This window comes from Adiantum capillus-veneris, chromosome 30 (genome assembly GCF_014529385.1).
Source record: "Adiantum capillus-veneris isolate H3 chromosome 30, ASM1452938v2, whole genome shotgun sequence".
In the NCBI taxonomy this organism is placed as follows: domain Eukaryota; kingdom Viridiplantae; phylum Streptophyta; class Polypodiopsida; order Polypodiales; family Pteridaceae; genus Adiantum; species Adiantum capillus-veneris.
The window spans coordinates 91,975,545-91,989,624 of record NC_140960.1 but is presented as its reverse complement, the minus strand read 5'-3'; the positions used below and the strand labels follow the sequence as shown (position 1 = coordinate 91,989,624).

Below are 14,080 nucleotides of genomic sequence, written 5' to 3'. Positions count from 1 at the left end.
AAGTTTTGAAGAGCCCTGTACGTATGACTTAGAGCGACAACTCGGCAACACATTGTAATCAATTTTTCTTGATCTCTGGTAATCAAAATTCAATTCCAAAAAGTGCATTGTGTTCCTTGGCTCTTGTTTTTTCATTCAAGTGTAATAATTCTCAATTTTCTTGTGGTTTGCGACTGCCTGTCTGTGAGCTAAATCTACAACTTTGAGTGCAAAATTGGTTATTTTTGACATTTTGACCTTGGGATAGTGTTTTTAGACCATAGCTCAACCGTTTTGGATAGTTTTGTTGCAGATTTCAGGACCTGGACCATAATGGATTGTGATTTTGGTACCATGTTGGATGATCTTTAGACTTTGGAGGATAGTGTCATTATGCCTATTATACCTCCTCCTACAGTTTTGTTGCATTCTGAGTTCATTTGGTCGACAAAATGGCGTGATTACCTAGAGAGGTGAGACAAGACATATGCAAATTTTCCAGAGTAGAGAGTGATAGATTTGCTAGTGCTCATGATAGCTTAGTTTTGTAGGTTCACGTTGTGACGTGTTTTTACGGAATGATGCAAGACACCCCAAAGACTTTGGAAAGGGTTTTTTAATGCTTTTGGGTCCCTTATATATAAATAAAGCATGCTTGTACAAAGTGTACAAAGGTGGTGTGTGCCAGCTGTCTCTACGCATGCGGGCCAGTTGTGCGGGGTGCATAGTTTTGTTGTTTTTGTACATAGACGTGTTGAGACTTGAAAGAGTCACTTAGTACTTGAAAAATAGGAACAAAACTGAGTTTTTATCAGCTTGAGGTCATGAGTGAGTGGGGGATTTGACAGAGGAAGATCTAGCAGCAAGAAGCCCTGATTGCCGCGAGGGATAGAGGCGTTTGGGAGTAGAGCAGCCTGTCTTGCTAGTCGAGGGCCCGATGTGGTGAGTTGAGAGTGTGTCTCTCATCAATGGGCTGATGAAAGTGGGTGCTTAGCTCTGCATATTGACCTCTCTTCATCTTGTTTTGAGGTATGGTGGCTATGGTGTGTGCAGCTCCTTGTGGTGCAGCTAGTCGAGGGCAAACTATGTGCTGCAATGCCTTGCTTGTACATATATCAAAGGGCAAGGTTTCCCCCAAGTTTTCCATCACCTTTTTCGATTTTTTTTGCTGAACTTTGTGGATTTTCAAATTAAGCTTGATTTGAGTGGGTTTTGGTCAAGCTATGTGTATATATGGGAGCGCCTATGGAAGCCCTACTAGCACATGGAAGGGCGTTTGAAAAGAAGTGAAGCTCTTTGAGTTATGTTCAAAAGTGCAGAGATTTCCATGTTTTTTTTCTCACTTTTTTCCTTGATTTTATTGCTTCCTTGGTGTCTTTGAGTGCAATGGAGTGTAGTGGGAGTTGTAGCAGTGTAGAGGGGAGCTAGTCGAGGCTAGTCGAGGTTGAGTGTGTGTGAAATTGAGAAAATTAGTGAGAGAAGATCAGCCCATATTATCTCGAGAGAGCTATACTCTTCATCCTCTTTTCTTGGTGTTGGTTTGAGGTGTTGTAGAGGCCAACCCCCCAATCCTTCACAACGTCTTGAGATTTACACCCTCAAAGAGTCTCCATACCCCATCCGAGTCACTTCCCTGAGCATTGACATTATGTTAGTGCGATCACTAGGTATACTAACTAGCATACTCATAATGCTAAACCCTGAATATTGTACTGGCCAGCATACTCTATAGGATCACTAGGTATGCTAGCTAGCATACTCATAATGCTAAACCTTGAATATTTTGCTAGCTAGCCTCACTAGGCATGTTAACTAGCATACTCATAATGAAAGACCCTTGAATATTGTGCTAACCAGCATACTCTGTAAGATCACTAGGCATGCTAACTAGCATACACATAGTGCTAAACCCTGAATATTGTGCTAGCCTGCATAATTTGTAGGATCAGTAGGCATGCTAACTAGCATACTCATAATGCTAAATCCTGAATATTGTGTTAACTAGCATACTCTGTAAGATCACTAGGCATGCTAACTAGCATACTCATGTAATGCTAAACCCTGAAAATTGTGCTAACTAGCATACTCTATAAGATCACTAAGCATGCTAGCTAGCATACCATTAATGCTAAACCATAAATATTGTGCTAACCAATATACTAATAAGATCACTAAGCATGCTAGCTAGCATACCATTAATGCTAAACCCTGAAAATTGTGCTAACTAGCATACTCTGTAAGATCACTAGGCATTCTAACTAGCATACTCATGTAATGCTAAACCCTGAAAATTGTGCTAACTAGCATACTCTATAAGATCACTAAGCATGCTAGCTAGCATACCATTAATGCTAAACCATAAATATTGTGCTAACCAATATACTCTATAAGATCACTAGGCATGCTAACTAGCATACTCATAAAGCTAAACGTTGAATATTGTGATAACCAACATACTCTGTAAGATCCCTAGGCATGCTAACTAGCATACTGTTAATGCTAAACCTTGAATATTGTGCTAACCAGCATACTCTAGAGTCCTACCATAGCCCGAGCAATCATGAGCGAGCATACTAGAACCCGAGTGAATATCTATGATGGTGGCGTTGTCAATGCATATGGCCTAACTCAAAAGTTTCTACCAAAACATAGCAAGAACCATAAGAAAACAACAAGACATGAATTTTAATTCTAACATCCATGCTACAACTTTCTCAATTCTTATGATTAGTAACATGCATTTTCGATGTAGACTTTCCGCCTCCGACACATTCTCAATGCATGTGACCTAACAAGAAAACAAAGCAAAACGTAATACTAGTTTTTGAAAAAAAAAAGTGGACAAATCTTCCTTTGTACATGGATCAATATTTCAAAACAAACCCATTATCCTTTTAAGGCACCTCACAGGAGGATTTGAAATTATAACCAAATTGTTCCAAAGAGTGAAGACTTCTCATCCACAACTCAAAACATTAGAACATTAACTCAAAAGCTTCTATCAAAATATGACGAGAACCATATGAAAATAACAAGACATGAATTTTAATTCTAACATCAATGCTACAAATTTTTTAGTTCTTATAATTAGTGACACTCGATGTTGATGTAGACTTTCCACCTTTGACGCATTGTCAATGCATATATATGAACCTAACAAGAAATCAAAGCAAAACATAATAGTAGTTTTTGGAAAAAAAAAATGGACAGAGCTTCCTTTGTACATGGATCAATATTTCAAAACAAACCATTAGCCCTTTACGGCACCTCATAGGAGGATTTGAAATTCTAACCAAAATTTATTAAAGAGTGAATACTTCTCATTCACCACTCAAAAATTTATTAAAGAGTGAATACTTCTCATTCACCACTCAAAAAACATTAGAACATTAACTCAAAAGTTTCTATCAAAACATGATGAGAACCATATGAAAACAACAAGACATGAATTTCAATTCTAATATCCAATGCTACAAATCCCTCACTTCTCACACTCATTGTCGATGTAGAAATTGCGCCTTCGACCCGTCTCACAGATTTTAGAATCGTGTTGCATGTCCGCCGCCATGGTCCAAGCCATCTCCTCTACGTAGACCGGCATGGAACTTGCAACCAACAAGAAAATGCATCAAGGCAAAATGCTAAACAAGACATAGAAGAAATATAGATGATTTATAAATACCAATGTTGACATAAAAAAGATAACAAAAAGCATAAGCAATGTCAATGTCATAGTAAGAGGTGGGCCTCACTAGTCATCAAAGGGATTCACACGTGATGGCATGTCACTCTCATCATCATTATCTAAGGAGGTGGAGGGATCCTCTTTGCTTCGTTTTCTACGACGGAGTAATGGTAGCACATATCCTAAAATCAATGGCTCATCAATGTCAAGTGCAACACATGTCCGTCCTGACCCCACACAAGCCGCCACGGCAGGGGCTATACCACATCCAAGCTCCAAGCAAATGCCTCCATGATGACAAAGGAGCTCCACAAAGCATGCAACAAAAGAATGACTCCGCTGCAATCCACCTCGCAATGGCACGCCCGATGATGATCTTGCTTGAGAGAGCTCGATGCATCATAAAAGAATCCAATGACTGCATGCCAAGGTGAGAAAATAGGGCAGTACTCTCTGCTACGAAGGATGGTGGACACATACCTACTCAATGAACCACAAATAGCACAGAGCAAAGACACTGTAACACAAGAGGCACTGTTAGAGAAGGAAACAACATAAAGCATTGGAATATGAATACAAAGCAATTATGTCACTTCCATGGGACCCCCAAAAATCTCAAAATAACCATAGGCTCCATTGTGGAGTACTACAATACATCGATGAACAAATATCTCTGCAGCACGACAAAACCTCTCCACCCACCCAATGGCCTCTCCTATTCAAAGCATTAATTATTCAAAACACTTACAATGATTATAACTATCTTATGGCATGATCATAAACAACACTCACCCACCGTAGACACCATGATTAGAAGCCAGCCTGAATTTGCTAGCGTCGAGAATGCCAAATGAAATCCAAAACGTACATGACCTGAGTGAAAATGTCTCAGGTAGGTAGAGTAGAGGATCCTACCAGGGACCCACCAAAAGGGAGATCCAAGAAAATAAAATTAGCAACCCATGGACGACCCTCCCCCCGCGAGTATATAGTGTAGCCTCCGAACATGCCTATGAAAGATGCTCATGTACGAGGATCCATGTCGGATTTCGGACCCTCGCTTTGAAGTCTACGAGAAAAATGGAAATGTAGTCCCCCACTATGGCCATGCACCGTGTGTCAATAGAACTAGATATTTTATTTAGTGGAGACTCCACAAGATAAAAAAATGAGATAGTCTTACTAGCCATGACTGTGCCAGAAGACACTGGAGCATCACAACAAGATTAAGTAAGCCATCTATGAAGCATAGTTTAGGAAAGCATTAACAAACGTTCATAAGGCATACCAGGCATTGTGTCCACATCCTCCTCTACAATCGTATCCACAAATGTTTCCTTTTCTTGTGAGAGTTGCGTGCATCTTAAAAAAAACAATTTAAATCAAAATACTACTAGCTTATGATTGTTTGGTATGCCCAAGAGTGAAACATACCTACATATCTCTACGCTCGTCTATCTACTGGTGGATTTTGCATTACAATATCCCTCGACATCGTCATATATAGCTCTCTTTCATGACCAAGAACATGCCCTTTTTCCATATCTATCCACCATGGACAATTCTCAATCTCCCATGGAGTCAATTCGCACATACTAGAGGGGTACATGCAGGTGTGTTGAGTATCCATTTGAGTCCATTATCTTACCAAAAAGGGCATGGCAGGTAATACATTCTTGGATACCAAAAACATAAAGAATCTACAATGAACAATGAACAAGTTACATGAAGCTCTTCACAAAGACACAACAAACTAATAAAATTGCAATTAATAAATTGTCCACCTGAAAGCCAAACGTTGTGCTGCTATTCGTAATGTATCTACCTTCTTCAATGCTTGTTTCTCAACATCTTTCGTCTTTGCTGCAAGAGACACTTCAATCGGAAACAACAAGGGCCTACTTCAAATTTTATCTCCTCAAAATAGAATGCAAGGGTAGAGTCACGTGGCAGAGGCACAACGCCAGGCACATCCATAAGATCTCACACAATCTGAAATGCCCTTTCAAAGACTCATGCCAAAAAACCCTCTCTACGAAGCCACCTACAATCCCAAAAAGAGTGAGAGAAAAAATAAGATAGAATAACATATTCAAGATTAATTATCCACGATAATCTTACTTGCAAAGGACGTGATCTCCTTTCTTAAGACCATATGCTCCCCTTGTAATCTTGTCTGCCTCAAGCGAATAAACCCAATAATCTTGTTTTGAAAAGGAGCATCTTGAAGTGCTATTAAGTTCAATTTCTCCAATGTAGCCTAGCTATCATTACCCCATTTCAGATACAAAACCCTTGCCAGCCAGTCCGTCCCAAGGTTAGGGTCCACAATGTTAAGTAACTGCAATGTAAGTATGAAAATGAAATTTCCTCTAGTTATGTATTGTAACATTTCTCACCAACAAAGAGTAGATGCAAACAAATAAAGTACCTTCCCAATGCGAACTTGATATTTGTGTTGATCTCCTGATGAATTCTCTCCTCTTACTTTTTGAAATTTTCTTCAAACAAACCATGCTTCACATTCGACACTGTCTTCTCTTTCTCTTTTGTCATTTGAATCTAAAATTCAAAATAAGCATGAACTTATTAATAATCATGCATGCTAATGACAAAAAAAAGCATGTGATTTGAAACATACATCATAGGCCAATCTACCAAGGTAACGTCGAGTGAGCGGATACCAAGGCTCTTCAACCTTTGGCATACTTTTTTCGTACGACGAAAATAAGATTTTGATCCTTTTCAGGTAAACCATTTAAGTATATCACATGATCCGCCTCACAAATGTGTGTGGTATTAACGATTTCATCACGAAGATGAGTAGCAACCAGAGCATGAGTATTCATGTTGCATTAATATATCATGTTAGCATTCAAGATACAATAACTTAAATACTAGCAAAGCTTGCACAAGCAAAACACTTACAAGTTCCTTCTTTGCAAACTACTTAGCAATGCAATCTGTGGCACTTTGGTAGGATCTATGATAGTGCAAAAACACGACAATGCTTCTCCTTTAAAGTGGAGAACCTTTCTTTAATTGCCTCTGTCCATGCCACAGTACGGTGATTCCCTTCCCAAACATAGAACATGTGATTGATAAGATCTTGAAACTTGGTTTTCTTTTTTAGTTCACATTCAAATTCATTATTGATGTCATTCCATAGAGGTCCCCATGTTGCCTTGATCTCATCTTGAGTATCCAAAAAAGTTAAATTTCAAACAGAATCCAAAGAACGTAAACAATGGCACACAGATAGAAACTATTAGCATACTTGTCACGAAGCTCTCCTCTCTTTTGCATGTCAATAAAGAGACAACAAAAGCTCCTTTTTTTGGCATATAGCCTTGTTTCACGAAGGCAGACTTCAAACCACCAAGGTCATCTCTCAACCCTCTCACCCTTGCATATGAAATCAATCTGCACAAGCGAATGGAGGGACAATCAAAGCAGCTAAATATATGAGTGCTCTCAAGAATACCTGCACCCCTATGTATGAAGATGTTTTGCTCATCCTCCATTTCTACCGCTGCACTAACCTCATCCCTTATCTCTTATGGGACTATCTGCAACCCATTCTCTTCAGGGGCTAGTGTCTCATCGATCTCATGTAAAGATCCCTGTCCCATGTCCATTGATAGAATCTCCTCTTCTTGTGTTTCTAACTCCTCAACCATGATAGTAGCAGAAACCAAGGAGACTTCATCACTACTGTCGACTTGACCATAAGAGACACCATGACAACTCCTCCCTCTTTGGGCACGACCACCGGATCTAGGACTGATCCAAAGTGAATAAACAATTCAACTTTTTTAATAGCCTTCAAAAAGTAATCAATTGATGTCGCAAACAGATAAATGAAACATAAAGTATTGTTATGGAACACATAAAGATTTATATCTAGAGCATTATTTTAAAATATACCATTCCCATAAGATACCTCTCTAGCAGAATAAGATATCCAAGTTTGATAAAGAGACAAAGCTTGTAATATTTTGGAGTTTTGATGCCAATATAACAAGTGGTTATCTACTTATTCAAATATTATTACCAAAATGCAGAAAATCAAAACTTTGAAACACCTAGCAGGGGGAAGTCCTCTTCGAGCCGATGTAGCATTTTTGCATGCCATTGACAGCCCTTGTCGTGAATTGGCCTACACATAACAACACTATCTTTGAAGCCAAAGCTAAACTTTAATGGCTACATACATTGCCTAAGCTTAACTAAGTCATAAGTAGCACTACATTGAAAGCTACTAGTGAGCAAAAATTGGCTAAACAAACCAAACATAATACAATGAGAAAATTTAAATCCTGTTTGAAATCCAATATTGTACCTATCGATAGGACCGTGTGCTAGTGTGTGATCACTACAAGAATGCAAGTTTTGCTAGAGTCAGCCCGCCCACGACCAAGTAGCAGCTTTGCTCCCTCAACGTATACAATCCATGTGAGCTATGTAAGCATAAATTTAATCAATAAGTGTAGATATGTTACTTCGTTTCTATGCATCAATCAATTCCAAAATTGCTATCTTAGCATCAATTCCCACATTGCAGTATTACTTCCTTTCTATCAAGCAATCACTTCTTAATTCATTGGTATGTCCTTTTCTATCAAGCAATCACTTGCTACTTCCGCCCTTAAGAGAAAATGAGTAAATCCGTCCAAAAAAGAAACAAGAAGTAAAAAAATACCCTTGTTTTTTCACAAGCCTACATTCTGGACAAGCCTTCTGGAAATGCCGGCATTGAGTGGATGTAGCTATTGGTGCTGTTTGTGGAGCTCCGTAGGCAAAACTAGGATCGTAGCCCGAGACGGAGAAGCTTGTAGCACAAGGAGCCAAGTCGAATGAGCAACGCAGTTTGACAGCGTGTTTGACAATGTGAGCTTGTGCAACGAGCACACGCCAACGCATTCTAGTTGTAGCAGGTGGAAGCCTTTGTTTCGGACCTCTGTGTCTAGCTCTCTATCGCAAGCGTCCGGCGCAGAATGTCTGTTGCAAGCCACAGGGAAAACATTTCAACGTCTTTTTTAAGGGATTCTTACCCCAATACTACTACCCCTATAATTTGTTGAAATTCCCAAAAGAACCCTCTATTTTGGGTGGCTACATAATGAGCTTAACTTTAGCTTTAGTATCTTTTCTAAAAAAGCTACAAATTTATTTATCTTTGGGAAAATTAATCTCACAACCTGAGCTATTTTGGGAATTTTGGAAAATTTGCAGGACATTCGAGAAGTTTTTGACAAAATATTTAGCATATTTAGGTAATTTTTGAAATTTGAGGGGCAATTCTAAGAATTTCCACAAATTAGAGAGGTATTTTGGTAAATTTCCCTAAGTTTTAAGCCCTCAGACTTATGGAAGCTCCCAAAAAAACCCTCAGATTTTTAAATTTCTCTAAATATCCCCAATAATTTGACATCACTACTCTAAATTCCGTTCCAATTTATACTGCCCTAAATGCCGTTCTAATTTTTAAAAAATCCCAAAATATCGTGGACGCTCTCAATCATAAAACATATCTAAGTTGACTTGAACAAACGACCAGCTCGAACGTGACAAATAAAAGCAAATTTTGCATGATTGATAGGAATGGTTCTTAGATGCTGGACGGTTGAGACATCTCTACCATCATACTCTACAACTAAATCGATTATTTACTTTGGCCTATTTCAATTCCCCCACTTTGGTTGATTTCTATATTGCCCAGCCCCGTAACTCCATTATCCCACACTTGTTGAGCGGTGATCCTACTGCACCCACTTCCATTAAAATTGTTTTATGTGATGGCTAGACATATCACAATCTATGGACACAGGGTGGCCATAAGCTTGTTCTTCTGTTTGAAGGTAGCACATATGCCCTACTTGTAGCCTCTGTGCGACAACATTTCAAATTAACTACTACCTTTAATTTGCATCCTTTGACTTTTGGAGACCAAGTGAAAATCGAAGCAATTGAATCTGCTCATGGTGATGAGGTTTTCCTTCTAAATCATGACCAGTGTCAGTTGTTCAAGGTTTGCATTGATTCAAATCAGACTACTACACATGGCAGTAGAATCAAGTCTGCACCAGCAATAGTTGATTTGGAATCTGATGAGTTTGAGAATCTTGGTTCTTCAAGCGTACTTGAAATCATACGTTCAATGCCTTTGCAAAGCAATCTTTATCTGGCACTAAAACAAGCAAAGAATATCATTCAGGTTCAAGAGCTTCCTGTGCATTATCATGGTTATGTTGCGTTTGAGTTGCCACCTTCTCGTGATGCTAGTAGAATGACTGGGATGGAACAAAGACATGATAGTCACATGTGGGCATAATATGTCACATGTAGTAGTGACACTTTCCCTAGCATTGTTTAGTTCAGTCGATGCTCGGATCACTTGTGTTGTCATAACATTGATTGTCCATATTATCTAAGGACTGGAATATATAATGAGGTTCACTGGCGTGGTCGTCTTTCAAAGCCTTCCCCTCTAGGAATGCTTACATCTGACTATGGAACCTTGATATGCAGTCATTGCTCTAGATGCCTGAATGTGTGTCCATACGTCCTGCAGCTATTTATCATTGTATGCCAAGAGATAAACATAGTTGGACCCGATGCGTGCTACATTTAAGTGAGCATCACCATCCATGTGGACCAGGAAGGTCTAGATCAAATGAAGAAAAAGTTGCATCAATGCTACAAACTCGTGATTTTGTAGATCCATTCACTACTGCAAAGAAGTTGGAGCGTACAGCCGCTCAAGATTTTATAATGGAAAAGCTCGTCATGGAGAATGCTGAAAACACCAAATGTATTGAAGATTGTGAGTTTGTTGAATTTCTTGACAAAATCACACCTTCGTCAAACAAGCGAAGGATTGAGAGAAGCTTGGAATGTGCCAAACGATCAAAAAACATAAGTGCAAAAGGTTCAAAAGCTGTGCTTGATCTAAAGAGCAAGAATAGACATCCATTCATTCATGATGTTCTTTTATCCTGGCCAGCTTGGAGATGGACAACCAGCCACATGTATTTAAGATGTCAACCATTGGTCTGGGCTATGGGGTTGATCTAGTTGATCGAATGCGTCCGGGTGGAAACTTGGAACACATGTGGGTGCACTTTGATCATGTGCATCGTATTCATGGATGGCCAACAATGTCTGCACATGTTTACGATCCGTTTGTACGTGAACTTTTGACAATTGCAACATGTGAATTTCCTTTGGAGAATAAGTTTGCACAAATAGAGTTTTGGAGAATGCTCAATAAGGTTGTTGAAGTCCAAGGGTATGATAAGCCCGAATTTAGAGGCTTTATGGTTGATGAAGCAAATGCAAATTGGATAGCAGCCAGAATCGTTCATTTTGGAGGTCCTAATAAGTCTATGCCTGCCAAAGAACAATCATGTGTGTTCCACTGGGATCAATCCATGATCCATTATACTGCTAAGTGCATTAAGCCTTCCTCTCAAGAAGAACACAAGATTAAATGCCGCAATTGGGGAAATGCATCGTCAGAGAATCAAGCAGAAATCTGCAAGGGAGAACTTCGTCGCTATTGGAGAGCTGGACATGCTATTGATGGAGAGATTTCATGTCTAGAGACTTGGTTGGCTTGGTGGGATGTCAAAGTTTTGCATTGAGGAGGACGATTTGTTATGCAAAATGAGTCTGACATTTTTATCCCAAACACTAACTTGTTTGAGAGCAAACATGCTAGCATGTGGGCATGCTTTGGTTTCAAAGAAAAAATTAGTTTGTATGAAGCTGCACGGGCAGACATGGCAATGGCAGTGCTACAAAGTGTTAAGTATAATGCTTACCTTAAAGGTGCAAAGACATGCAATGGTCCCGGTGTACAAGACCTTGCCCAGAGATTCTTTAAAAACTACTTCGGGTGCTACAAAATTGGTCAATCTCACTCACTCTTTGATGGAAGAAATGGGTTTGCAAAGTCCAGAGATGAATAGTTCATATAGCAGGGAGAAGAGTGTGAAGATAAAGAGGCCAATCTTTGCGGATGGTGGTGTTGTGCTAGAGGGGGATAGCCACAGACCTGAGTTTGTTACAGTTACTGAACACATTAGTGGAAAAAGGCATGCAAATGTACAAGGGGATACAAAATATTGGCCAAAGGTGAACGTTGCAAAGATGGTATGGGCGATTAGGAGGACTGAACCCGGACGCAAGAGGGGCATGTTTTGGGATCTTGCATGATCAAACAGAGAGATGTGGAAGATTCATTAATGAAGGCTCTAATGACATTAAGAGAGGGGTTGTTGCACCTTGTTTTTGGGGTCGGAGAAAATATCCCTCATCGGGGTCGAATCCAGGGGGGATGGTAGAGGGTTATGTCTGGTTTTGCAATGCTAATAATTTGCATACATGGAAAATTCATGACATGGTGGTGGGAACACCCACCGCAGGCATATGGCATGTCATTGAGGGCACTAATCTTCTACCATATGAGGCAGAACAGCTACAAGTTAATGGATTTGTGCTTCATCAACAACATGGATCAAGTGGTGTAGTTCCAGATGGGGGGATTCGAGATGCAAATAGAGTTCCGAGTGCCTTTCGACCAAGATATAGGGATGACAAGGTTGTCAAGTGGCGATCAGACTAACAAAGGAATTTCAGACAAGAATTGATTTGGGCACATGCTTGGTAGCATAATTAATTAAAGAAGTTATTATTGTGTGCAATGAAACACATGTTTTATATGTTGGCACAAAGGGCTCAAGGACAAAGGGAGTTTCATACTCTGTGACATTATCAGATTTTCCAAGGTGCACTTGTGAATATATTCAAAAGATGAGTGTCTAAGAGGCTAACATATGTGCCATGTAAGCATATATACTATGTGTTTCTCCAAGTTCTAGGTTTGGACTCTCATGCCCATGAGTTCATGCACCAAGCATCTTTGAAAAACGTAGAGCTCTTTAAAGCTCTCGGTGGAGTACGACCGAACATGCAGTAGTAGATCAAGTTGTGTGCTCTATGTGAAGTTTTTGTATGTCATATGAATTGTCGTTGTGGGTTTTTTGTCTAGCTATGATGACCCCTAGAGCCGTGCCTTTCGGTGTGAAGGTTTTGCTTTTTATGTCTTTTGTGATCCTATCATGAGCCCTGCTGTGCGGGAGAATATCTAAGGTTTTGAGCATTTTTTTGAGTATGTAACAATGAATTAGATGTGGGTGCATGGTTCTTTTAATAAAAAAAAATTAATATGTGATCGGTTCATTTTGCTACTCTAAGTTCAATATCTGAACTATTGCAATGTTGATATGCTCTTTTCTATTGTATATATCCGCTCGGTTTCTTGTTCGCTCGGAAGTATTTTCTCGGGGATAGGGATTCCTCCATACTCTGTAAGTTCACTAGGTATGCTAACTAGCATACTCATGCTAGTTGGCATAAACCTTGTATCAAATAGCATATTCAGAATGCTACTGAGCATGATAACAGTTATTATACATGCAATGTAATAAGTTATGGCAAAAGTATTTGATTGATCACATGAGGCTCGTCTAGGAGACAAATCCTCATTAGAGCTTGGCTGCTTGACGGAAGCAAGTATGTTGCAAACATTGGAGACAATTGCCATCTACACAACAACATCCTCTAAAGATTGACCATGGATTTCCCAAATATGTGGATGGTTAGCAACAAGACTCCAGATTTCCAAGTTTGTTTCTGTACTAAAACCTTGTGTCCTCCTCTTGAAAGCACCCGCAATCTGGAAATAGATTTTGTTTTTCTCCTTATCGTTGACGACATGATCTCCTCGCTCAACTTTCATCCATTGGTTTTCCCGCTGTTTGCTCTTTCTTTCTCTTTTGTATTTCTTGATAACCAAAGTAGCTGGATCTTGTAACTTCAATTCATTGGTTGTAATGGATCCCTTCTACATTCTCTTGAGGTGTGTAAACGAGCATGTATTAGATAGTTGAAATCAATGAATTGAGTAGCTATGAGCACATAGTGTAGTAATTGAAACATGCTAAAATTTGATTAACTATACCAATCATTTGGAGATACAATAATCTAAACATGCTAAAATTTGATTAACTACACCAATGAATTCATTTGGAGTTTGCGTGCCACCATTATAGAGCGTGCCTCCATTTCCAGCATTAAAGGTTGTAATATTGTTGGAAGTTCCAGCATTGGGTTGTAATACTATAGGTCCATTTCCAACATTGAAAGTTTTTGGTTCTCCATATGTATGGTTCTGTGCTAGAGCGAGGATAACAACTTAGCTTCCACAACTAAACTCTGAGGCTAGCTGCTAGCGAAACATACCAACATGGAGTAGGAACAATGCTGACTAGCACGCGAGTCTCAGAGTGAGAGATAGATGGAACTCACATACGTGGAGAGAGAGAGAGAGAGAGAGAGAGAGAGAGAGAG

General features: G+C 39.4%; 1 pseudogene; it reads right to left on the bottom strand.

Annotated features, from left to right (window-relative positions):
* Positions 1–5,140: 5,140 nt before the first annotated feature.
* LOC147418399 (uncharacterized) lies at positions 5,141–8,587 on the bottom strand (annotated as a pseudogene).
* Positions 8,588–14,080: the final 5,493 nt, after the last annotated feature.